The sequence below is a fragment of the Strix aluco genome, chromosome 6, assembly GCF_031877795.1.
Source record: "Strix aluco isolate bStrAlu1 chromosome 6, bStrAlu1.hap1, whole genome shotgun sequence".
In the NCBI taxonomy this organism is placed as follows: Eukaryota; Metazoa; Chordata; class Aves; order Strigiformes; family Strigidae; genus Strix; species Strix aluco.
This window is the reverse complement of record NC_133936.1, coordinates 22087255-22114979: the sequence shown is the minus strand read 5'-3', so window position 1 is coordinate 22114979 and position 27725 is coordinate 22087255. Positions and strand designations below refer to the sequence as shown.

The window sequence follows — 27725 nt, the reverse complement described above, 5'->3', positions numbered from 1 at the left end:
AGTAGAAACATGGAGCATATGTTATGAGATACACATATGTGTAAAGAGAGGGGAAAATTGAGGACCTATGCTGGCCTTTCAAACAATATAAAACAATGTAGAGAATGTGAATTTATATGTACTTACATGTAGGTCTATAAAGTTGAAAAAAAAAAATAAAAAATAGAAGACATCAACCAGATGTGACCCAGAAGTCCTGTATGCCTAGTAAACCCTACTGAATAACTGCTCTTGTTACTTTGAACACAATACCTTGCTAGATGTGATTACAGAGATCTTAAATCCACATCGGTTCAGGGTAATGCGAAAAGAGGTCTGTCTAAAATGAGCAAGTAAATATATCCCATGTTAGCAGAATCTACATCGTCTAAGTTTGGCCTTGTGATTCCTTTTATCATGGCTGTCTTCATCTTACAATCATATAATTAAAATGTTCCTAATTACCAGCTTATAAGAAGGGGCACTGAATGAAGCTGTTGAGAAATTTGGATGAGGAAATAGTATCATTTTATGGTTTCATTGTTCTTTTGTTCTTAACAATGCTTGCTTCATCCTCACAAACTATCACTGTGTGTGGTCACTTTCCTTTGTTGCAAGACTCTGTTCTCATCTTGTCATGACATCTGCTCACAGTCTGTGTTATGGATTTCACTGCAGTGTCATTCTTCTAGATGCTGCCAAAGGCTATTATTCTGGGTGAAAAATCTCTTTTTTAAAAATCGAATTCAGAAGGTGTAAACATGAAAGTGAGAGTTAGTGATCATAGTCTTTTGTGAGTTTTGCTTTGCCAGACTCCCTGATTTTAGAGTATGAAACAAAACTTCATTAGAGGATGTGGTTACTGTGACCTCTCCTGACACTGTTGTTTGCTGTTTTCCAATATTGCTGCAAAATTTTACAGTGAACGAGAACCTCCTGAAAGTATTCATAGTGCCAGTACTAGTCACCACAGTAGTGCTGGCTCTAGAAAGCTGTCAGAGACCAAGTTCCATTTCTTTCTCTTCTGTTCCTTTCCTGCTGCAATTGCATTTCCTGCAATTAAGAAGACAAAACTTTCTAGGGAAAATTTAAGATTTTATAAGTTTTAAACTACTTCCACTCTTCCTGTCATGATTTAGGAAAATACATTCAAGGAAAGAGATTGAGCAAGTGATTCAGATAACATGTCAGATGGGAATGAAATACAAAAATTTGGGCTCTGAACCCGTAAAAGAGAGTGTTGACCCTTAGAGATAGTCCATTTCTATTGCTGGGACTAACTGTACTATCCCCTATATCTTATGAAGAAGCATAATACAGAGAATGACCTGATTATTTTTTAACACTGTGTGTCTTTTCCTTCTTTATTCCTCATACTTCATGCTTTCAAAACCCTCCTGCTTAAACTTCAGCTTTTAAAATTCCCTGTAGATAATTTCTTCTGTTAATTAATGCACTGAAAGCAGATTGTTTTATGTCTTTGGATATAAGCTACATGAATACAGAATGACAGAATTGTCTATATTGGAAAAGACCTTGAAGATCATCCAGTCCAACCATTAACCCAACATTAACAGTTCCCAAATACACCATATCCCTCAGCACTATGTTGACCCTACTCTTAAACACCTCCAGGGATGGGGACTCCACCACTGCCCTGGGAAGCCCATTCCAAAGCCTAACAACCCGTTCTGTAAAGAAATGCTTCCTAATATCTAGTCTAAAACTTCCCTGGAGCAATTTGAGGCCATTCCCTCTTGTCCTATTGCTTGTTACGTGGTTAAAGAGACTCATCCCCAGTTCTCTGCAACCTCCTTTCAGGTAGTTGTAGAGGGCGATGAGGGCTCCCCTCAGCCTCTTCTTCTCCAGACTAAACAACCCCAGTTCCCTCAGCCGCTCCTCGTACGACATGTGCTCCAGACCCTTCACCAGCTTCGTTGCCCTTCTTTGGACACACTTGAGTAATTCAATGTCCTTTTTGTAGTGAGGTGCCCAAAACTGAACACAGTAATCAAGGTGCGGCCTCACCAGTGCCAAGTACAGGGGTAAGATCACTTCCCTGTCCCTGCTGGCCACGCTATTTCTGATACAAGCCGGGATACCATTGGCCTTCTTGGCCACCTGGGCACACTGCTGGCTCATATTCAGCCGGCTGTCAATCAACACCCCCAGGTCCCTCTCTGACTGGCAGCTCTCCAGCCACTCCTCCCCAAGCCTGTAGCGCTGCTGGGGGTTGTTGTGGCCGAAGTGCAGCACCCAGCATTTGGCCTTATTGAAACTCCTACAGTTGGCCTTAGCCCATCGCTCCAGCCTGTCCAGATCTCTCTGCAGAGCCTCCCTACCCTCGAGCAGATCAACACTCCCACCCAACTTGGTGTCATCTGCAAACTTACTGAGGGTGCACTTGATCCCCTCATCTAGATCATCAATAAAGATGTTAAACAGGAGTGGCCCCAAAACTGAGTCCTGGGGGACACCACTCATAACCGGCTGCCAACTGGATTTAACTCTGTTCACCACAACTCTTTGGGCCCGGCCATCCAGCCAGTTTTTTACCCAGCAAAGCGTGTGCCCATCCAAGCCACAAGCAGCCACTTTTGCCAGGAGAATGCTGTGGGAAACGGTGTCAAAGGCCTTACTGAAGTCAAGGTAGACAACATCCACATCCTTTCCCTCATCCAATAAGCAGGTCGCCCTGTCGTAGAAGGAGATGAGGTTTGTCAAGCAGGACCTGCCTTTCATAAACCCATGCTGACTGGACCTGATCATCTGGTTGTCCCGCATGTGTTGTGTGATGGTACTCAGGATGAGCTGCTCCATCAGCTTCCCGGGCACCGAAGTCAAGCTGACAGGCCTGTAATTTCCTGGATTATCCTTCCGACCCTTCTTAAATATGGGTGTCACACTGACCAATTTCCAAGCTGTCAGAACCTCCCCAGGCAGCCAGGACTGCTGGTAAATGATGGAAAGTGGCTTGGCGAGCACCCCAGCCAGCTCCTTCAGCACCCTTGAGTGTATCCCATCCGGTCCCATAGACCTGTGTATGTCTATGTGATGCAGTAGGTCACTGACTATATCCTCTTGGATTGCAGGGGGGTCATTCTCCCAGTCTCTGTCTTTTGGCTGAGGAGACTGGATTCCCTCAGTACAACTGGTCTTGTTATTAAAGATTGAGGCAAAGGCGGCGTTAAGCACCTCAGCCTTTTCCTCATCACTTGTTACCATGTTTCCTCCTGTGTCTAGCAGGGGATGGAGGCTCTCCCTGGTCTTTCTTTTGCTGCTCACATACTTATAGAAACATTTCTTGTTGTCCTTGATTGCTGAAGCCAGATTAATTTCCAGCTGGGCTTTAGACCTCCTGATTTCTGCCCTGCATAGCCTCACAGCATCTGTAATCACTGTGAGTGGCTAGCCCCTTCTTCCAAAGGCTGTAAACTGTCCTTTTCTCCCTGAGTTGCAGCCAAAGCTCCCTGTTTAGCCAGGGTGGTCTTCTCTGTCGCCAGCTTCTCTTACAGCACCTGGGGACTGCCTGCTCCTGAGCCATTAAGACTTTCTTCTTAAAGAGTGCCCAGCCTTCCTGGACCCCTATACCCTTCAGGATTGTCTCCCAAGGGATCCTGTCAAGCAGGTGACTAAACAAGACAAAGTCAGCCCTTTGGAAGTCCAGGATGTCAGTTCTGCTTCCCCCTCTCCTGGCCTCTCTAAAAATAGAGAACGCTATTATTTCATGATCACTGTGCCCTAGTCGACCTCCAACCGCCACATCATCCACCAGTCCTTCTCTGTTCACAAAGAGGAGATCCAGCAGGGCACCTTCTCTGGTCGGTTCACTCACCAGCTGCATCAGGAAGTTATCTGCCACACATTCCAGAAATCTCCGGGACTGGTCTATACAGAATACATGTCTATACAGAAAATTTCATAAACTTCTCCTTAAGAGTAAGAGAAATAAAAATTTGGGAGGGAGCACAAAACCTTAGGGAACACAGAGGACAGACTGTCTTGAGTTAACTCCCTAAAGTATAAAAGTCTTTGCAATATATATATTTTTTTTTTCCTCCCAGGTTGCAGTTTGCTGTAATATCTATGGTGGAATCCATTTTCTTAATTTTGTAAGATCTCTGGTATTTCTTGAGGTGCAGAAGAAAATTGGTGCATTTTAAAATTTATATTCTCTCTTTTTATTGAATAAATCATCCTGACAGGAGAGGAAATAACCATCTCCCTGCTGTGGATATGAAAGATACACTCATCTTTGTACTGAACCTCTAGATCTCATGCATGTTATTGTAATAGACTTTGTTACAATCGAAACATTGAACAAAGCTTCCAGCAAAGGTTTATTTTAAATGCACTGGGTTTTGAAGCCTAAAGTGAGTGATAAAGTAATGAAATGTTTTATATTCAGCTTTAACAGTGAGCAGTAATAACAAAAAGGAAATATTTCTTCATTCAACCAGGTATTTTGTATTTAATATTATTTATGCTAGGCAGGGAGAATAAGAGATACAGAGGTGGCTTGATTTTGCTAGAATTTTGCTTTTCTGTGTTGTTTATATAAGCTAATGTGATTTTGAGATTTTTTAAATTTTTTTTAAACTGTCATTGTTCTGTAAAATATAAATTGTGAAAGTTTGACTCACTCCAGCTTCACTGTAACTTAGGGCCGGATTCCAGGCTCTGTGTAAAATGCATATCCTTCTATCCTGCCTATCCTGCTCCAGACAAGAGCGTATCAGCCTTGAAAAGTCCTTACCATCAAAGTAGCTTCTATAAATAGTGGCATAAGTAGTTTGAACTGATAGAAAATGTCTGCTATTGCCTGAAAGTTCATAGTAATTTCTTTCATTTATTGAGATCTTTTACCACTTCTCTGTCCTCTAGGAAAAGCATGCCTCTATTCAGTGTGCTTGACATCTAAAGGATGTGATATTCGACAGTTATAAATGAACCTTTGGCTTAAGGGGAGAAATTAGGCAGACTGAGAAGGTCAGTCCCATTGAACCATCTGCTACATAAAAACAGAGCTGTATTAATGTAGATTTGAGTAGCTGGACTTGTGAAAGCATAATTTATAAAAACTAAAATATAAACATTTCAGTTTATGGGGCTTTTACATCTGGAAGTACACGAAACACCAGGAAATGACAGTGCCCAGAGTAACTGGTACCCAGTAAGGGTTAGAGATTCAATGCATCCATCATTTGCATAACTTAGATTTTATTAAAATCAACAGGCATTTTACCACTCATATCCACTACGCTGATATCCACTGTGCTGTAAAAGCAGTCAGATGAGTACAGAGCACTTCTCAAATCTCACCAGAAGTTGTACATTTCTGTGAGCTTGTTGGGGTACACAGTCACAGTTTCTTCAAAATTCCAGTCATCCATAGCAAGCCAAAGCATGTTATCAAACTTGTCAGATGAGTATGCAGTGATGCACAAAGCATGTATTTTAGATCCTGGATTGTTAGATTATGTAGGCTTACACGGACTAATATGAAAGTAAACTCTTTCACATCTGTCCAGAAACTAATGTTATTTTAAAATGATACTTCAGTATTCCTGTATGGTTTTTGCCTAAGAACACATGTTAGCAGAGCCTTTCCTACTGTTGCAGATATTTATAATGCATTGCTTTGATAACTGCAGCCACTGACTACTGGAAAATCTGAAAAGAGGTGTGGAAAAGAAATTAAAGTGTGTTCAGCTACAGTGGAAAAAAAGCACAGGTTGGAATATGAGAAGTGTTATAGAAAAGGAAATAGAGGTTTAAAATTTCACGTGCCATTGTTCCTGAAAATGTTGCAGTATCGACATAAATTGCAGAGACAAAAAAAATCAGAAGTCTGGCAAAAAAAGCCAAGAAAGAAGAGAGTCTTAAATGTTTAGATCCTGTGAGAGGCAGGTTGATTTTTATGTCACAGACTATGTCAAAATATTTTTTAAAATTCCTTGATAAATTCTCCTTTTGTAAGAAGCTCAGAGGCTTCTTCAGTCTCAACTTTAGCTGCAGTCCTAACTTGTAGATTCGGTAAGGGGGTATAGGCAGCTACAAATAAAGTATGTTAGTCTATTGCTGTGCAGTGTGGCACCCCAAAATTGCCTCCAGGCACGTGCACTGAATTCAGTGCTTCACAGTGGTGGTTGGGGGCCTGTCTCAAACTGGTAAAGTAGGAGTCACTGCAGAAAAGCAAAGCTACAGATCTCATATCTGTTCTGTATTTGAGCCCTTCCAAGTTAAGGTATTAATCTCATTCTTGCTATTCTGAATACAAAAGAATGAAATAGACCAAATAGACCTGGAAGTAAGAATTAGAACTCCCTGTTAAAGCCAAGCTGTCTGCCAGCCGTGCTCTGGGTTCTTGGGCTCTGGGCTCAGCATCTGAAATGCTATCAAGGCCTGTTGTTATTAGCTATTGAAGATTTTCTTAGTGGTTGAACAGAACACTGCTTGTTAGCACAAACCCGTGCCATGCTTTCTCAGGGCAGATACAGCTTTATTTACAAAGAGTCCAGATAGGTAGTGCTTATCAAGCTGGTCTCACCAAAGCTCTACATTAAATAGTAAAATGAACCCTTGGTAAGTAGAGTTGCCAGTCTGTCAGAAATAAGGTTCACTTAAATTATTTAGAAAAAGAGAGGTAATTACTGCTTTAACAAATATTCTCCTCCGGTAGAAACATTTTCTAGAAGTTAGAACAGCAGTATATTTTAGGAGATATTAATTGTGCTATAAGGTTTCCTGCTGATTTGGTGTATGGCCTCTGCTGTTTAGCTGTTCTCTATCTACAAGACTCAGGTGGTCTTATATCATTCAGTGGTTCAGTGATGCTTTTGTCATTAATAATTCTCAGATCCTCTTCTGGAAAGTTGCACAGTAGGATAAATCTTGAATGTGTTACTGTACAGTTTGTCAACAGATAGGGAATTTCAGGCTTTTTAAAAAAAGTATTTCTCTATTAAAATGAAGATTTAATCCATGCTGTGTCAGGAACACTGATTTTATGATGATGGATACTGAATGAAAGGCTTTAGAATAGATAAAGAAGAATATAAATTATGGGTTATTATCAGTTTTCTCTTGAGTGTTTTTTTCCTCATAATTTCTGGATGGGTCCCTTTCTTTGGCAGGTTCCCAGAACAGCAAGTAACCATACTAGGCTGTTGGACATATGCTATTAAAACTGATTGTCCGTGGCAGTGTTCAGACAATTTATATATTCCCTAAAACTGATTTTGAAAGGTCTTTTTGTTCACCCTCTATCTTGAAAGCCAGTTTCAACAAGCAATACTGAGAGATTTTGATTTACTGTTATGAGTGATGGTTTTAAATGTGCGGCACTTTCACAGGAAGATGAAAAATATACTCTTGTGTTATGTTTTTTCAACCCTGCCTGGGATTTCAGGTACATTTAAGGCAGCTTGTGCTTTTGCTGTTCAAAGGCTTCTCTGACATTCCCAATGACATTTAGATACGGATTAATATTTTGTTGATTATTTTTAAGCTAAGCGTTACTAAGACTACAAGGTCTGCATATGTCACAAATCTCTTAATAAGAATGAATAATTCTTTGAACATCTGTAAAAAGATCTGTCATTCCTTGATTTCATTACAATCAAATAATCAGCAGTTATATACCCGACTGAGAGTATAAAATACTAAGAACCTATGAAGGCTACAGCTTTATTAGTAATAGGATTACTAAGATTTTGAGGATCCTTTCCATCAACTGTCCTATAGAAAACAACAAGGGTGACAAATTTGGGGAATGCTGAATCAGTGCTGAAATATTTGCACTAGAAAAACACCAAACTAAGTTTACAAGTATTTTATATTAATTAAGACTGAGTACATGTGGGCATATATTAATACTGAGTATATGGAAAGATAATACCTTTAACCAGTCACCATACAATACTACCTTTCTGTCCTTTTAGTCAGAAAGGAATGTTGTATGTAGCTACCACAAATTTAATCACTTTTATCTTTCTGAAAATATTACAATCTGAAACATATTTTTTTTTTCTGAATAAATATTGCATAAAGAAATTCTGTTTTACATATGCATGCAACACATATTTTTCTTAGAATGATTTGGTTTTGATTTAAAATTCTTCATACATGGTATCCTGGTTTCCAGGTTCAAAACTGGATCTTTTTGGTAAAAAATGAGCTTTTTTTATTGATTTTTAAAATTCAGACCTCAGCATGGCAAGAGTAAGTGCTCAAACTAAACACTTGGAATAGCTTGAATTTTGACTTTTTTGTTAGTAGAAATATGCTAGGTTGAATTTTATTTAGGACAGTATTTTCAATTTCTAAAAAGTAAACAATAGTTTCCTACCCAGTTGTACATAAATTCTATTTTACACTGAGCTGCTCCCAGCTGTACACAGCCATTAGTGAAGGACACTTCTAGAAAATTAAAGTCTGACTTTTGGATGGCCAAATTGTGTGGTGACTAGTGTGAAAAACTTCAGAACAGCTCAGTTGCAGAGTACCATGATTGTTATTATCCTCAAGTGAATGGTGCTCCAGGCATCTAAAAATTAGCTCCTCAGTTTTGCTTTTTATTATCATCAGTGGTCTTAAAATCTGGGTTTGATCATGCAATGAGTACTATAGTTGCTTGAAGACTGGGATGTCACAGAGGACATCTTTTTCAGGTTCAGTGATCCCAACAGATGTCCTTTACCTCTTCTTTTTCTACAACTTGAAGTGAACTGAAAGATGCATTTGCTTTAGTTCAAGCCTTTAGCACCGCTTATGTTTAAGCAGTAGCATTGGTTACAGAAATATCTGCTTGTCAAATTTTACATTATACATAGTTTGACTGACATGAGCTGTCTTTTCTTTCCACCCTACTACATATATATGCTTATGTCACATGACAGAATTTCCCAAATCTTTTTTAACAATATAGTGATAGTTTCAGATTACTGTCATAGGTGTGGTTGTGAGGTTTTAGGTTGTTTAGGATGGGGAGTGCTCTATGGGAAGTAAAAATCTATTTTTAAACCCTTTACTAGAGTCTTTCTTTGGCAAGATTAGATGATTATTAGCTTTTGAATCCTATAGTTACAAATAGTTTCATATTTACATGGAATATCAGGCAACCATTAACCTGAAAGTAATCTAACAGAGCTTTCTACTTATCAGAAGTTTTTCTGAGGTACTCTTAATCTTCTGCAAAATTTGACGGTTGGGTTACATTTGGTGATGTCCAGAAAACTCCATGTATATCAGTTTCGGCATAGATATTTATATAAACACCCAAGATGCTTCCTATCTTGGCATGCATGATTCTTCACGGTACACTCTTCAGACCACTGAGAAAAATCCTCATAGAAGGAAAAGCAGAATTCTGACAGAGCCATTTTATTCTTTGTGTGTTGTTAGAAATATCCTGATGTTTTATTCTGTGAAAATTAAAGTTTGTATCTACATAATTACAAGGATCTGAGAAATGTTTAGCCATACATTGAGAGCAGGAGAGAACAGATGAGTTGTGTTTGGTTTTTTACTTTTTAAATTCCAAGTAGACAAATAATTGGGTTTGTAATGATAGCAAAAATAGCACTCTAATATCTTAAGAGTAATGTCATAAAGACCATTTAAATGCTTGGATTTAATTAAGTGAACAGCTTTAAGTAAAAATCAAGAAGAGGAACAATAAAGGTAAATCAACATCTTACAGTGGACTGTAAAATGCTACAAAATTCCAGAATGAATGTGGTCCACACTGAAACCATTGAAGTCAGTAGGAGTCTAGTGCAGCTCAGCCATAGGAGGAAAAAGGAGGAGGCTGGGGCACTTCTCATTATGTATACACTGACTGTCTATGCTGTCACAGAAACCAGAATTTAAAAGAATCATCTGTTCTGTTGCTTGAGGCCTCTCACTGCTCCCTTGAAAAAGCAACATGCATCCTGGATGCTCAGCTACTACGGGAAAACAAAGTGCAGTGATACTTTCTTCTTGTACCACAGAGTGTCCTACTATGCCTTTTTATTATGTTTATAGAGTGTCTTTTGTTAACAATTGTCCATAGTCTTTTACTCCTTCTTCCTTTCTCATTTATGCATTATAAATCAGATATGCCACTCATTCCTCTTGACAGTCTCGATTTATAGTTGAGCTAGATTTTCCCAGCTCTAGCTAGTCATAGTTCTCAACTACAGCGTGTGTGAGGCCAAACTGTACTTTTCATGGACTTCTTAAGGAGGTTAGAACAGACTGTTACTTTGTATTATGATCCATCCTGTTACATGGAGTTAGACAGTCTTGACCAGCTACCATGCAACCTCACTATGCCTTTGACATGTTTGCTAAGTCAACTAAAAGTCTTTTTCAAATACCTTCTGCATTCTTTGTCAGTTGAAGCAAATGTCCTTGTGCATTAGAGCAGATTTTTGTAATGAAATTTCTAATCTGTATGCATTTAGACAATCTTTATGACCTGTAAGAGCAGAAAATGCTAGAAAATAAAAGCACATTGAGTAGCCTAAACATCCACTCACTTGCATGTTGGTACCTCTTAATGTTTAATTCTTTTGAACACTACGATCCTCCTGAAATGTACACAGAACCTTCAAGTTCTGTGTCGTTTGCATTTTAATAGAATAGATGTATAATGGCTGGTTCTTAGCACTTGATTGACATAATCCTGACATGCAGTGGGCAAAGTTTGATCCTTGGAACCATCTATCTGATTTGCATGCGCTACTTATGCATAACTATGTAGCTAGAGGTACAATAAATGCATTGTGTGATGACAATATGATGCAGAGCTCCAGATGGCCTCTTTAGATAAACAGAGCTTTCATATTAATACCTTGATACTACATATGGCATGAAAAGAAAGACCTTTTCTCTAATAACAAGTACAAAGACTTTCATGGATATTGTGTTATTTTAAGTTGCATACAAGTGCAGTAAGACTGAAACCTAATATTCACATAGCTCTGAAGTAAGTGAAAAGATTATTATTATCCCCAGAAGTGTTGGCTAGTGTGTGCTTAAGTAACTTGCCAATTACACTGCTCTGCATATATTATTCTAGTTGGTTTATGTTCCTTTAGATTTACATTTTCCCTCATCTCTTTTTCTAGTCTGTTTGTAAAATATAAATATATCTAAGGATAAAAATGATAACTTTTCCAATATGATCAAGCATATGTCAGAAGCTACTTGCCCTGAGATAGGACTCTCAAATGATGCTTAACCACAATGTCATTAAGCTATTTTTAATCAATACTTTTAGTCACATTTCCATTAGTGATGTGTAACACTAATCCAACCCAAGGAGCCTGTGCAGACCTTAAGGTTCCAAATACCTTTCCGACCAATTAATAATCTGTGCAAAACAGGAATATTTGCTCTATGGAGACATGAAGTAGCACTGCAAGTTTAAAATTACTAGAAAATACCAAACAAAATAAATTATTATAACAAGGTAATCAGGCAGACCTTGTTGAATCCTTGTTAAAGTAGAGCATTAAAATACCCTTTTTTTTTTTTTTGCATTCTAGTTCCACTTCTCTGCTGTAGGGCAGCTATTGCTTTTTCTGTACAAAAGCCCATACTGGTCAAGCTTTACAGGTAGAATGCCAAGTGGAAATGAATTACAGCAGAACATGGAGGGGAAAAAAAGAAAAATCTCCCTCCTAACAGAAATATGGCACCTTATATATGTGCAGTGTACCCTTTCTTGCAGTGACTGGCTGTTACTGGGGAAGAAAGATGAGAGATGTGTAATGCTTCCCATCCCTAATCTCCCTCCTCACAAAGGTCAGTGTCTCAGCAGCACCCTCAGCATGTTCAGTCACTATAATGGGAAATGTTTCCCTTCCTTGCCTGTCATGCCCTGATGCAATTTTAATTCTACAGTTGTCATCTGTCCTTTAAAGCTAATAAGTCAGATTCTGTTTTCTTCTTCAGAAATATTCAGAACTGGGATATGACCTTAAACCATTTCTGTATTTTGGCAAGAAGGGTTTGTATGGTCCAACATACCTGCTTGGTAGCTTCAGTGCTTTGACTAGTGATTGAAACAACATGATAACTCCCATAGGAAACTGGGAATAGGCAAGGTTTGTGCTTTGAATGTTACTTTATTATTAATAAAAGGTAGCTTGAAACTGAGGGTATCATTGGTGAATGGTAGTACCCATCCTTGGCCACTGTATGTATCAACTTGTTGCCTGTGTGTGGGAGTCTGAGGAATGATTCTGCTTGGGCGACTCAGTGAGTTTGTCATTGCTCTGCCCTTTGGTTATTTCATCCAGAGAGGCTATATATAGGCTCTGCATTCAGAATTACACCAGATGCACAGAGCAGAAAAAGGGAATTGCTAAACACTTCTGTTTTACGAAACACTTCATTTCCCAGAGTGTTTGATGATATTCTGGGGGAGGAGCTATCTTTTTGTGGTATTTTACGAAGATTGTTGTGTAATTGGGCATTAATTAATTCAAAATCAGCTTATTTTTGTGTTTCAGGATCACTGTCCAAAATACTTAGGTTTCAGACTTCAGCTTTGAACTTATATGGTAGGAGACATTCAGAACACTGTGATGAAGGTTCACTCCATACCTTTCACTAGAATTCCTAAGTGATAGTCTCACTCCTTTACCATGCACAGAAAATTATAGAATAAACCAGAAGATACTAGTTCTGTGATAGTTTAGGCCATTTTTGTGCTAGCTTTATAGGAGTAAAAATAATCACCTGCATAGAATTAAGAATATTAAATTTCAGTCATCTATGAAACTGAAAAGCTTCAAGGGTGTGAACTTATTACTGCATCTAAAATGTGCCTTTGTCTGTCACTGTTCAGTTGGTTTAAACTTCCTCTCTTTTTTTGTTTTTCTAGAATTTTTCTGTAAATAGGATTTTGCCATGTACCTTGGGAAATACTTGGTTTTCATGTAAAGTCCCTGTGTTTGGATTTCAGAATATTTAACGGCAGCGGTAGAAATGCTCATGTTTTGCTGAAAATTAACAGCAGAAGTAGCCCTATGCAATTTATTTCACCATAGTACTCTTTCCAAGATAAAGTTAAAGAAAATTAATGTATCCAACTTTTGCTTCAATTATTTTTCTTCAAAGGCTTTTATCAGCTATTTCTGATGTATATTCTTCTAAGTGGAAACAGTTAATAGTCCAACAAAGCTCAACCTGAAAATATTCTACAGGGTATGATGGATACACAGACACCTGGAAGGAATGTCAGCTAGTTTATATCTGAGCTGATGCATAGCTGATTTTAATTTTTGATGATAATCCTTTTGTGTCGCTTTACTCTGGCCAAAATCACTTTTGTAAGGAAATTGTTTTGCAGCTTTTGTGTAATGAGCTTGTGGTTTTGATTTGTTTCCTAATAAGATGATCTAGCATAGTAACTGTGAAAACTGACTTTACCTGATGCCTTTTATGGTCCTTTTGTCAAGATTAAAGAAATAAGAAAGGCAAATTCTCAGGCAACTAAACATGGAGTTTTTTAGATTGCTTGTGAGAGATGAAGTGGATAAGTTTTTATCCTCATGATGTAGTGTCTGTTCTGTGAGCAAATAAAAAACTCTCATCCACAGATATTTGTTTGGACACTTTCCCCAAAAGCTGTTTTCATATATGAAAAACCAAAAAGTTTGAAAGTATCTTTTAGCTTGGCAACCAGAAGATGTGCAGACACTGTCAGAGAAATGCTGATCCTACATTTCATTAACCTGTATGTCCTCTTTAACATAGAGGACACAGTTATGCTGTGTAGTATCTTGTATAGAAACATCAGGGTGCCTGTTTTTACAATGTGGAAAGAAGAAATGGAAGATTCAGCAGGACAAGAACATTTCTATGTTAGTAGTCAAAACAATAAAATCTGCCTTAGAATTACTGCTTTCCAGCAGTGGTAATTCCAACAAAGAGATAAAAGTACTGTTGAGCAGCTTATACACGAATAGAATGGAATAATCACTGGCTGACGTTACTAGGATTTTTTTTTTATTTCATCTGCTTCCTTAAATTTGGTCTAAATATGGACCTTTTTGAAAGCCACATATAAGTGGTGTATACACTAAACCTATTATTCATTAATAGGATTAATAAGTGTACCTCCTGTATAAAGCTTGGAAAATGTACCCTCTAGGTCCCAAGCTTCCTTCTTCTTGTGAATTGATTGTCAAGAAAATCCATATATATGCAAGAAGATTCTAACGTATGAATTATATATATTTTCATGGGCTTGAGTTTTGCTCTGAATTTGTCATTAGTAAGCATTGTTTCTATATCTAGGTGCATTATAGCAAAATGGTGAAAGCGAGTAACATCTTTGCTGATGCTTATTATGGTTATCAGTTCTGTATAGGCAGGACATCTTGGCTGAAAGAATTAAAGTTACCTTTAAAAAAAAAAATCATAAATTCACTCATCTGTAACTTCAAAACCAGACAAACTAATGTATTATAAAGTTCAAAATAAATATGTGTTAACTGAAATAGAAGTACTAGTGCATTATTAAAGCTTCAAACAACTTCCTTAACTCATGATGACCTGGCTGCTGTTTTTTCCAAAGCTGAGCAGACACTGATCTGAAAGACAGACGTCATGTGTCCAGTTTAAAGATCCAAGGTCATCTTGTTGTTTTCAGAAATATCATTGGTGTTCCTGCAGAACCAAAGTTTTACAAAGGCAGGTCTTTCTTTCTATTTGAACACAAAAATGTGCTAGTATTGCTTATGAACAAAACTCAAGAGCTATCAATTAAAAAGAAACAAGAGACTTCCTAATGTTACCATATACTTTTCTTGTTGATATGTATTTGAAGCCCACTTCATCATCTTCAGAGGCAAGGTGCATATGTTTACCATTCTGTGACTAAAAGCAGTTTTCAAGCTGGAATGTAGCTTAACTGGTGAGTTTGAGTTGCATTCTTTTAATTTCTTTTTCCCCAGAATGACTCTTGGGTCTTATCCACATCCCTATGCTATGATCAGTGAACAAAAAGAGAGCAGGACAGTAATTGAAGCTCTTACCTGATATGCTGTCTAGTAAGAAACGATAATGGCCGTATTATGTATAGCCAGACAACAAGCATACTGCTTTTGTACTCAGGAGCACCTTTTTTCCTTCGATAGAAGAGATTCTGGTTTTGAATCTGATATCCTATCTATTGATCAGTCATTACAAGCTTAATTTGGCACAGCTGAACCTCTTCTTAAATCTCTTTCATAATAAAATTCTGAAGAGGAGGAATTAAAGTCTCATCACGAGATAACTTTTGTTCATCCCTATTTTGAAAAAAATACTTGACTGATTTTTGTCATTGCAAAAGTAGTTAGATGAGTAAAACTTCTGCTAAATACCTGTTGGAGAAAGAATCCTTAATTCTCATCCATTTTCCATTATGCTGGAGGAAAGGGTTTTGTTTCAAATATTTGTGTCATACAATTTTTGTTTTTGTAAACAGACTTTTTTTCTACACAGAATTTAATGAATTAAAATTCATCTGCACGATCATGTTAGAATTGTATTCAAGGTGGAATTGGACACTTAGACTGCCTAAATATTGTTCTTCCCCAGATTTCTTTCAGGCTTTGACACCCTTGAGTACTAGAATCTAGTTTGTTTTTATTTTGCTTAAAGCTGGAGTTGCTGCAAACTTTTTTGATCAGGAGCACAATGCTATAAGCTCTCCTTTGTGAAAACTTGTCAAATTCCTTGCGCTCTGGATACACAAACGCGTACAATGCTTAGTCCTGGCCCTTTGCCCAGACTAGTATTAGAAGGTGTATACCACAAAAGACTTTTCTTGTGTTTTGTTTTGTGTCTTCTAGCTGTGACAAGTACACTTTAGCTCCTTCTGAAACAAAGACCAATATATGCTCTTCAGTAGAGTCATCCAGATGGAGAAGGTAGGAAAACAGATGATTTTGAAGATATGAGATGGAATTCAGGGTGCTGTATTTTAGTCCATAGTCTCTGGAATCTATGCTTAAATATGCTTAAGGGTAAGATTCCAAAACAATCTGTTCTATTTTTGGGTGACAAGTATAACACTATGCTAGCCCTGTCCTGCAGCACTCTGGGTCACTTGTCTGGGTACAAGTCAAAAATACTTCCTAGAGAAGTCTCTGATGAAGAAACTAGAGTTTTCAAGTGGAGATTTAAAGCCTGGAAGTTTAGCAACTTTTGTCTTGTTAAGAGGAAATATATTAATTAGATAGAAGATTAGTCTCATTAAAATCAGTGACAAAACTCATTCTGCTCACTGTGACATTCAGCACAATATGGAAATGAAAGGTTAAAATTTGTTATTGGCTGCTACTTTTTGAAGTACTTGGTGGAAAAAATGAGTTATGCTCCTCTGACTACAAATTCTAGATTAAGATAATGATTATTCGGTAGCTGAAAATGTTTAGAATTTACTACTGTTTGGGAAGTTAGATAATAACAAGGTAACTGAAGATTAAGCAACAAGATTTAGAAAGATTTATGGGCATATTAAAAAATGTTTAGAACATCATGTTAAGGCAAATGATGAGGATATGAGACTATCTGTGTGTGCGTATTAGTACCAGAAAAAACATGGTGGTGAGAGAAGCATCACTGGTATGTTGAATCCCCAGCATTAAAAATGTTCACACTTGTTTTGATGTTTATGAATGTTCAGACTGTTACCATGTGATGAGTTGCACTGTGCATGTAAAGTGATGCCTCATAATATCATTGCTACCCAAATTAAATTCATGTTATAGGAATCCCCTAGTGCTTTCAGTGCAGAACAACTAAGAACCTACTGAAGCAGAGAGTGTGTTTTCATATCTCTCTGATGACAAGCACTCTGAGCTCAGATAAGAGGAGGTTGAAAGAGTGGTCATTTGGTCCATAATAATGTCTGAGTAGCAATGTTCACATAGCTTTTAGATCAGCTATGATGACTAACTAAAAAAGCTGTATCCAGGCTGTGTGCTCTTTATACATAGCACAAAGATCCATTTCCCAGATTGCTTTTGAAGGAGGGTAAATGTTATTTTTGGTTGATAAATGGGATTAGTGTTCTTTGAGAGACAATGGTATCAGGTAAAGATCTACATCTTTTTTTGCTGTGATAGTAATATAATTTCAAAATGTAACTCTTCTTTCTCTTACTTCTTTCCCTCTGATATTCTATACTGACATTGTGCCAAATATGTTACCTAGTCAGCTTGCCTGCTTTGCCTCTGAAGAAGTCATGTGTATATAGTATTATTTTACATAAGGGAGATTGTTTTTTATTAGCATATTTTACTCTTCAAAGATTTAAATTCCTTTTGTGAAGCATTTTTTACTCCTGGAGGAAAAATAAATCGAGAGAAATGTAAAACATTTGCTACCTCTTTCTCAATGTGTTTTTGCTTCTGTATTTTAATCATTCATCAAAAGATTATTCTCTGCAAAATTATGTCATTATAGAAGACAGTCAGGCCATCTACAGAGAAACATTCCAGAGGTCTTACATTGTTTTAATGAAAATTCCAATCGTAGACATGGCTGTTAACTTTTTTTTTTTTTATTTTGCAGTCAATAACACATTTTGATCTTTTCCTGAGCTTAACTCTTGATGTATTAGCAAAATCTATGATTACATCTTTAATGCATTTCTAGCAGAAAAATGGTTTTTAGTCTACCTGAAATGTTTGTTATTCACTAATATGGCAGTTACTCTTAACTGAATAATTTCTGAAAACAGAACATATTTATTTTTGCACGTATTTTCCTGATGTTCTAACACAGTCTTTTAGACAGAAAATTCTTATGACCCTGTGAAAATAAAGTTAGGAAATCAAAAACATTTTGCAAAATACTTTATTTCACATAGATAAATATTTTCAGAGAGAGGACAAGTACAGAACTCCACAACTTCATACGAAAGTCGGTGGGTGTTCTGACCTACTTAGGCTTATGCAATTTTAACAATTGTATTTCTGTGTCAAACTATGTAATGTAATTTATTTTTTGGTTTGGATTTGGTCTGCATATGAAATATTATTTGAGAGGATTTTTATGGTATATGTGAATCTAAACCAATCTTATTTTATCAGTGCAGTAGATTAGCTTATGTCTCTTAGGACAGGATTTAAAGTAAGAGCTATCTGCCTCTGTGAATGTCTTATGTTAGTAACAGATAAACTAAGCACGACTAATAGGCCTGGCTACAGAACTCTATTTCAATAAACTTATAAAACAAAGACTAATTAGATGACACGGTCTGTAGGAATGAAATAGAAGCAGAGGAGTAAAGGAAATACTGATAAAATTAGATAGATGATGCCGTCTAGACCTCTTCCATTCATGGTACTTTTTCTCTACACAAACTTGCCAGAGTTAAACATGAGTATTTTGTGACCTTGTAAAACCCTGACATTTGTATTCTTTCCATTCTAGTGCTTAGTAAATGCATTGAGTTTTCTGTTAATAACTGAAGAGAGGTACAAAGAAAACAGTGGACATGGCTATTTTGCTACTAATTAGAATAACTGGGTATTTTGTGTCAGTTGAGGGTTAACCCCAGTGGGCAGCTATTTATCCATTTCCAGGAAAGTAGGGCATCATGGTGCATAACAGTTACTTGGGAAGACAAATGCCATAATTCCAAATGTTCCCGCTTCCTCCTCCTTTGCTGCAGCTTCAGTGCTGAGCATGACATAATATGGTATGGGATATCCCTCTGGTCGTTTGGGGTCAGCTGTCCTGGCTGTGTCCCCTCCCAACTTCTTGTGCACTCCCAGCGTACTGAGTGGCAGGGCAGCATGAGAAACAGCGACAGCTCTGATGCTGTGCAAGCACTGTTCAGCAATAGCTCAAACGTTGGTGTGTTATCCACACAGTTCTGGTCACAAGTCCAAAACACAGCACCATATGAACTGCTATGAAGAAAACTAGCTCTATCCCAGCCAAAAGCTGTAGTGTCTGAAAGGAAGGGACAAAGGATTAATGCAAGAAATGGAGAATAGGTGGCTGCAATAGCCTGACCAGAAGAGATCAAAAGTTCCTGTGTGAGCTACCAAGCAGTTGTGACTTATCTATAAATGATTTGGCACAATAAAGCAAGTAATAGACTGGCCACTAGCATGGTGTGTTTTGGCACACCTTCAGTGGTTATTCTGGACAAATATGCAACCTATTGAGGACTGGGCATATATATGGTTCTCTTTCACACATTTCTTCTGCAGCTTCTCCTGTAGTAATAACAGAACAGTACTCAGTGCTCCTTTTTGTATGCATGCATGTCAGTGTCCTCTAAATTGTATAAATAAAAGAGGTAAATGCTATTTCTTTCTACGAGATATGATGTTTGAGTAAAGTGAATTTTCACCTCTTTGCTTTGCAATGTAGATATCACCATTGTGGTGAGCTGAACACCAGTGCAGTTTGTTCTTGTCAGTCTATCAAGCTGATGAGCAATTTCATGCCAAGCCTGGGGTCCTCTACAGAGGGCTAAACTCAGTGTATACATACATAATTAACTGTAATTTTAGTATAGCTCCTCAGGTTGACTTCATGAAAATTGTATTGGGTTTATTCTTTAAAACATTGATTACAATAGATTATTCAGTAGCAGAGAGAACCAGGCACAACTGAGCAACTTTTGCCATGTTCGTAACTGTTGTTCGTAACTTTATTTGAGAAGGTGAAAAATGTTCTACTGATAGCGATGGACTTGATGCAGGAGGTGGAAGGGAGAAAAGAAGGAGGCATATCCCTCCAACAATTGAGAAGTCCTATTTAATTCTTCCAATTTATTTCCCTCTCTTTCAAAAGGCTATGTGAACACATCATCAACATCTTCCTTTTTTTCTTTAAATTAATGCAGATAGTTATTTTGTTGTATCTCCTGCCTTAAGGATCCTCCCTTTTTCTTTGCCAGGTTCCTCCAGTCATCATTCCCACAACTTGCTTTATGTAATCCCTGCTCTATTCTCACCTCCACGATCCCATTCAGTTTGAGTTTGTACAGGGGAATTTTGCAAGCTAAGGTTGTTCCAGTGTGTTTCCTTCTTGCCACCATCCCCCTCCAAAGTTTGTATGTTTTTGAAGTCAACCTTCTGGAAGGACATGAAACACCACAGGCAATCATAATTTTGTGTTAATGACGTTATTTGTCAGTGAATTAAAATTCAGAAGTGAAGTTTTCAGTTAATTAAATATGAAAAATAATCAAAAAGTGCAACAGGCCCTGTTAGTTTGATATTATGTTCCATTTATTTGACATTGCACTTTCAGCTTTCAGTATTATCCAGATTTTATGCATTAACAATAAAATCTGAAAAACAAGAATGAATGAAAAGCATGTTCTGATCAGTTAACCATGGAAAGCTAAAATCCTGCTGTTTAACACTTGTCTGCAAACTAAAAGTCATTGACTAAATTTTCAGGTTATGGTCTTATAGTGTCAAGTAGCTGGAAATGGAATAATTGCTGCTGTAACTATTTAAATGCATTCCCTGTGATCTAATTGCTTTTGCTTTAAATGATTATGCCCATTCCTCATTTAGCATGCCCAATACATCCACTTAGACTTACATGATTCATTTTGTCTTCACTTTAGGATAGATTAAAATGTTGTTGCACTCTTGAAACAGGAAGTTAGGACTAAGAATGTGTAATTTATTTGAAACTCAAGTAAATGCTATTTAGGTTAATGTCCAGCTGGTTTGAAATAGGTCTCTGAAGGCACAGACTAGGACTGGTCTAGGGTACAAGTGCTGCCTCCTGCTGCCATTGAACGTTCCCTCTGTTTGTGCAAATATTCTGCACTTCAGGGTAGCAGTATATAGCAAATAGAGAGTGTATGCACTGCACTGTATTCCACCCTAGATTGTGCTTTTTTGCACACTGATACATATCCAGTTGCTTTGGTTTATTTTCGTCACAGAAAATATATATGCTGTGACTGAAGGGGGATACAGAATAATCCCTTTTAAGGTGAAGGGTGAGGGAAAGGAATAATGCTTAATGGCTGCTACTGGCTGGCAAAATGTTGTATGTAAATTAATGCATTTTGACTTTTTGTGTGGACAGATGGTAGGTTAAGGCAAACCTAAAGATATTCCCTCCCATGATGATTTTGTAAATCAGCATAGCAGATTGTCAGTTTGTACACTGTTCTAATGGGACAAATTTTTTGACTGCTGGGTTGTTGCATGGCGCTAAAACTGTGTGAATTGTAGCTCAGTGCTGTATCCTGGCGAATCAATGTTTGCAAGTATCTGCAATCATACAGATCGGATTCCTGAGTGACTCTGCCTGTGAAGGATAATAATTTCTGGCATCTTAATCTCCCTTCTCTTAGTGCAGATGTCTAAAAATAAAGGCCATGGTTGTATTTAATTTTGTGAAATCCAGCACGCAGCTTTTAACTTGGCTGAGCTCTGCAGCTCCATCCAGCCACCTCCTCCCCCCAGCTCCCAAGAAAGAAAACTTTCCTCACAGTTAAATGGGTAACTTTCCATTTCAGACCCTCTAATGGTGCTCTCCAGCTCTGGGTGGCTGAAATGCTTTCTATTTTGTCCCTTGCTAGCCTCCTTTTGCCAATATATAAACATATATTTACTCTAGGAAACAACTTGATATGCACTTCTGCAGTGAGCCTGGGAAACATTACTGTCCAAAGACAGCAGCTGAGGTACTCTTTGAAACTGAGAAGCCCTAACACCCACCTTGACAGGCTTGACTCAGCATTTAATTTGAAATTTCAATCTCACTGCTGACCCCTATATTGTGTCAGCTTTTGGGTTTGGAATTTAGCCTTGGATCATAGTTGTTTCTGAAATTATATTTATAACCAAAGCAGGAAAATAAAGTTATTTAAAAAAAACCCCTCATATCAAATTCCTTGGAAGGAATGGTTTATGTTACTAAGCACTCCGCAAGCCTCTGGTTTTTGATTATGAGTAAGAAAGCAATATGAACAGCAGCTGACTTGCTGATCTCTGTTTTCACTTAAAAGTCAGAGCTCAGGCATTCATTTAGAGGACTGAATACTTTTTTCTTTTCACTAGAGCCTGTACATTTCTTCTGACATTCACAGTTAATATTGATACTCTGTAGGCCAGAAAATATTACTAGAGAAAGAATGCATCAAGGCTGATTCTGTTTTGAATGGAGTTGGTGGCAGTTTAAGCATTGCTTGTAAAAGGAGGAAGACTAGAGCGAAAAGGATTTATAATTCAGATGTGTTTCATGGTTGTGTATCTGTATGATACAGATTTACTCACGCTATTTTGAGTATATTTTAAAAAGACAGTCTCTCTTATTTTCTAGGGCATTGTCTTGTTTTTAGTCTCTCCATAATTAGTTTCTATTTATAGAGCAGATCAAGAGAAGTACCTCGCAGATGTCAAAAAGACGCATGTTTTCTCACATATAAGTGGTTTTTTGCTTTAACTTTATGCAAATACTTTGTTATTAGTGCTTTTTAAAAGACCACAGGAGGTATATAGACTTTATTTTTTTCTGTATTATTAATACCAGCCATTTGTTTTTTGCTTTCATTTGTAAGTAATTCAAACTCTGCCATAGAAAGGAGAAATGGGCTATATGTATTTAAATGTACACATAAAGATTAAAAGAATTGCAGTCTTCATTTTTTTTAGTCACCTACATCACTGTAATGGATCTCTAACGTGAAAGTTCTATTTTACAAAGTGCTATTATCAACACTTGTTTCCATTTTTCATCTTGGAAAAACATTTAATTTCCAACTTAAGTTCTCACTACATATTTTTCAGTTCCCAGATATTATAAATACACCTTCTGTGTCTCAAGACGTTAGGTAATGTACTGCTTTTGACTCAATAAATTCTACTCAAAAAATGCTACTGAAATTTTGATAAAATACCATGTGAGATTAAAAAAAAAAAAGTGATGAGTAGAGTTACTATCACCCTAGTCACAGGTTGTGTGTTTAAATGCATGTTCCTGTGAACTGTATTCTGTATGCTAGTATTGTTGTATGTTCTATTCTGTATGAATTCATTATCAGTCAGAAGTCCTTTGTAGCTTCAAATAAAATGTAACTATTCCCTTTTAATATGATGCTAATAATGAAGTGGTAAATGCATAAAACAAAGTATTTAAAGCGTGTAGATGTTCTAGATACCATGTTAGTATAGAAAAGAAAGACACCATGAATAATGAGAAACTTATGTTTAAAGTGAGAGTCCTTTTATAGAGCAACAGCAAACCCCCCCTTTCTCAATCTTCGAATGACTTCATTTATCACACTGCCTTAAGATGACATAATAATGGAAGTATCCTTTGTTCTATGGAAGTATCGTATAGAACAAATGTTTTTTAGTAGCGGCTTTTGTATTTGTGCTACACAAAATTTCTCAAATAATTAATTTCAGCCTTTATATTGTATCCTCCATCTTGGATTGTAAAGGGGGGAGAACTTTCTTAGGTTTTCTTTTCCCTTTAAATACTTACATTTAGTGTAAAGAGTCAAATCAAAATCTTTAATCATTAACAGCCCAAAGAGCTGTTAAACAATAAAGAGTCAGTCAACACAGTTTAATAAAAGCTGTACTATCCAATGAAATCATATAATACTGTGCATTTATACTGTTGTATTAGCTATAAAAATCTAAACCAGTTTATAATATTGTACAGTTATGTAGGTACTTACCATTTTAAAAGCAGCATCAAATGGAATCGGTGGAAAGTCCCAAGGTGTAATCAATAATTGATTAAGATGATGAGCCTTTATGGTATTCTTTTGAAGTGCACAATCTGAAATTAGAGGAAATTTACTGACAGTTGTATCTTTTTTTGAAAGAAGGATTGCTCAGACATGTATTAACAACAAAATCAATGTCTGTTGCCTTCTACAGAGTACAAGGAGAGTGATTTATTTCAAAAATGTCTTTCAGCTGGGTAACTAGGTAACTTACACTGTGCTACACGAACAGGTTTGGATTCCATTTTGTGAAGCCGGATTCCAGTGCAATGAGTGAAGGAAACAGATGGAGTAAGAGGAGGACAGATGGGTACCAAAAAATTACAGCTATCGTTTTCAGTACCTGTGCATTAACTGCCATAAAGCAATTTATTTTCATTTACTGAAACAGGAAAATCATAGATTATGAAGCCAAAGCACTACAGGGCCCCAAACCGCTCTATGTTGAAAGCATATTTATACTGGTTAATAAGAGTTCTAGATGGGCTACATGTGAGAGTAAAATTTTCTGCAGGCAAGAACCTCACCCCCAGTCCAGCCATTTCATTCTGTTAGGGAGATTTAAACATCTCTCATGGGGGGAGGGTTTATTGGTTATTCTGCCATATTGGACAGCTGTAAAGCTTTGCTCATAGACCAGAGGTGGGCTACTGAAGTGGTGCAGTGAGTGCTAAGGGGCTGCTCCACCATGAAGGCTCCAAGCAGACTGGGAAGGAGCTGAGCCTGGAGAGTCCGAAGTAAATGTTGAGAGTGCAGGAGGCCACTTTCTCTCCTGCAGCAGCCTTGAATTGCAAGACAAAAATGGCAGATTAGAAAATCAGAACAAATTTACTATATATATACCAGCAGTCCTTATCTGTTGCATGGCACAGCTGCTCTGTTGCATACTTGACCTTGACTTAATTTGATCATCCCTGTGTTTAAATAGGAAGTTCAGCTGTGAGCCAAATAATTTCTTAACACCCCTCACCCCACCAGTAACTGCCAGCTTGTTGCTGATACTGTTGAATTTTTATATGAACACCTGTCTGTTAGAAATTGGATGATGCCCATCCAGACAATTTACAGTTCTTTCAGAATGTCTTGCAATTAGTGGACTTGCAAAATTGTAGAATACAATAGAAATCACTCTTGTATTCAAAATATTTGAGAAATGAAGAAATATAGGTCAGAATATGTAATTGCTCTCATTCTTGTTGAATTTATAACAGGAAGTTTTCTTGCATAGAGGCATTGCATGAATAGCCACTATATTTTGGTGCAGCAACGCAAAAATATGAAAAAGTCTGTAACTCAAATATCTTGGAATTGGCTTTCTGTCTGATTTTCTCTCAGTTCCTTTTAAAGTTTCCTATTAATAGTTCAAATTAAAAGTTCACAATTGTCTTAAATTTTTCAAAATAATTTTCTAATTAAAAATATTCATTTTAGGGGTTAGGCTCACTACTTCTGTAATAAAACATAAATCAAATATGGTGTTTTGTCTTCATAGGAAAAAAGATTGGTTAGACTTTATCCATCAATCTATAAAATGCAATTTAGGGCTTAATGTGGCAAAACCTGAATTTTTTAGCTTTGTTAGCTGACTGTAGATTACCTTCCTTATATTATCTCATTCAGAGTGGGCATTGCAGTGCTGGCTATCATGAGTGCTAGAGGCTGGTGTACAGTCTTCAGCCATAAACAAGTCCCATTCAAAACTCATCATCTTCTCCTAGCTTTAAACAAATCTCTGTTCAATTGGGATGTAGCCTATGAATAAGGCAAATAGCTCAGAAGGGGTGTGGTGGGATAAACAGGAAGGAAATGGTTTGTCTTGGTTTCATAACTAAAGTGGAAGAAAAATCACTGTTCGGTTTCCTTCAATTAGAAAACATTAGCGATCTGAATCTAGTTTCAGAACAGTTCTACTTATGCAGATACAAATACGCTACTTTTTTTTTCTTTTTTTTTTTTGAGTTGCAGAAACATTAATATGATTGCCATTATTTTTTTTCCACTGGGACTTACTAGAAAATTCCATATCTCCGTAGTCATTGAACTTCTTCCCCTCCCCTACCAATTGCTCCTTTTCCAGTCTAAGTTTGGTATAAAATAGACATGGAATAATGTTTCCTTTAAGCAGGTAGGAGATAAACTATCCAGCTTTCTTAAGCCGTCTGTCTGAAAGAGACAGTTTAAAATCTTAACCAGGATCAAAACAGTGAGGAACTCTTTCTGATTTTTGTAATTTAAAGATGGAAAGGAATTATAACTTAATCATTTTGAAAGCATAGAATTGCCTTGGAAATTAAACTCAGACTGAATTTTACTATTTACTACTACAATTCTTTTGAAAACAAACAAGCTTGCAACACACAAAGTAGGCACTCTTAAATCCTTATTAAAAGTAATGGTCACTAATAAGTCTGCCCTAATAGATAACTCTTCAGCCCCTTGAAACCTGGCAGCATGTAGTGTCAGGAACATCTTGATAGTAGTACAGAAGAGCAGTATAATTATTTTGATCTATGTAAGTTAGACACGAAGAGAAGATAGTCCAAGGAAAAGGAAAAGGCCATGCTGCTGTCAAAACTTATCAGCAGTAACTCTAAATGATGTGCAACTTTGTTTATATATTTGATTTGTATTCAGCCCAGACTGAGATTGCCCTTTCTCAAATGGCTTGATCGCTTTTAATTCCCTAGAGAATGCTTTTAGAAAAGAGAGCAATCTTGTACAAGGGTCTTGCTGATCACTAAATGTGGGGCTTCTTGCCCTTAAGTGGAGAGAGAAAGAACGTGTATGCACTGCAGAGAAGAGAGCCCTTTAAAAATTGCCTGGCAGTCCTCAGCAATTATGTGCTGGAGACTGTTACCCAAGTGCTAAGGCTAACCTAAGTTGCAGCAAATGGAAAATATCTCTGAAGTGGTCAAAATGCAAGTGTTCGGTCTTGTTTATACCCACTACAAAAGATGGTACGCTAGTTTAAATGCTTCCTTGTGCTATCATCTCTGTGGTTTTGGTTCCACTGTTCTGCTTGGAGGAAACATCTGTACAAGTTAGCTTATTAAAGTAATATAAGGTGACTGTGAAACAGCTGTGGGGCATAATGTGAAAAGAAAGGTCATAATCTTCTGTACAAGTACAAATGGGAATAAATGCCCGGTATATTTGCTGCTTTTGGAGCATCTATCAAGAACTGAGTATCCAGCAAGATTCCCATACAGGAAATTATTCTTACCAAGAAATTGTTTCTTTCTGTATTTTTGTCAGTCAGACAATCATTTGCAAATGAGTTGAGCTTCATCATCTAAGCTGCAAGTTGAAACAAATGTATTCTGTTCTCTATGTATATGCAATATGTATGAATTAGTCTAATGGATTAGTTCAGTTACTAAGATCAACCAAACAGCAGATTCCATTCTATATATGAAATTAGAATCTTAAGTTTAAGTAGGTTTCATTATTTCAGATAATGATAAACCTTTCAAATGAGTTACTTCAGTTTAGTTTTCAACAATGTAAATGACCACAAATGAGAGAGTGGATTATGAAGACAACAGTATAACTCATATAATTGGTAAAGGAATATGCCAGAAAGATTTTGGGGGGCATGGGAGTTCAGGATCCCCACCTTAACTTTGTGTGCCCTAATCCAGGTGTGACTGACTATGGGGAGTGTGCTGTGTGTGTTTCAGCCATCCTCCCCACCAGAACCATGCTAGCCAGCAGTCAGAAGGCCCTAATACTTTTACTGGTAGAAAGTAATTACAGAATACTAGGTATTGTAGTATTAAAAAAAAAAAAGTTATTATTCTTCTTTCCACCGCAGATGAATTGAATGGTCTGTAAATAACACTTTCGTTTCACCTCGTATGTGTCTTTGCACAAAAATGCTGCTATTGAATTGTCTGAATATGTCTTTGCTTAATTTCAAAGTTCAAACTAGTGATTAGTAATAACCTTGGTCTCTGCTTTGCTGTTTCACTGTTAAGTAGTAGATTAACAAAGAAACATAAAACTCGGTGTAACTGGTGGC

The 27725-nt window shown here is 37.1% G+C and overlaps 1 protein-coding gene across 3 annotated transcripts in view; it reads right to left on the bottom strand.

Annotated features, from left to right (window-relative positions):
• B3GALT1 (beta-1,3-galactosyltransferase 1) overlaps positions 1–27725 on the bottom strand; it is a 226899-nt gene that overhangs the window by 41377 nt on the left and 157797 nt on the right. For all 3 annotated transcript variants that reach the window (XM_074829019.1, XM_074829020.1, XM_074829021.1), the window contains one exon: positions 23654–23757. The gene's annotated coding sequence lies outside the window, so the exon portion shown is untranslated. The remainder of the gene's footprint in view (positions 1–23653; positions 23758–27725) is intronic.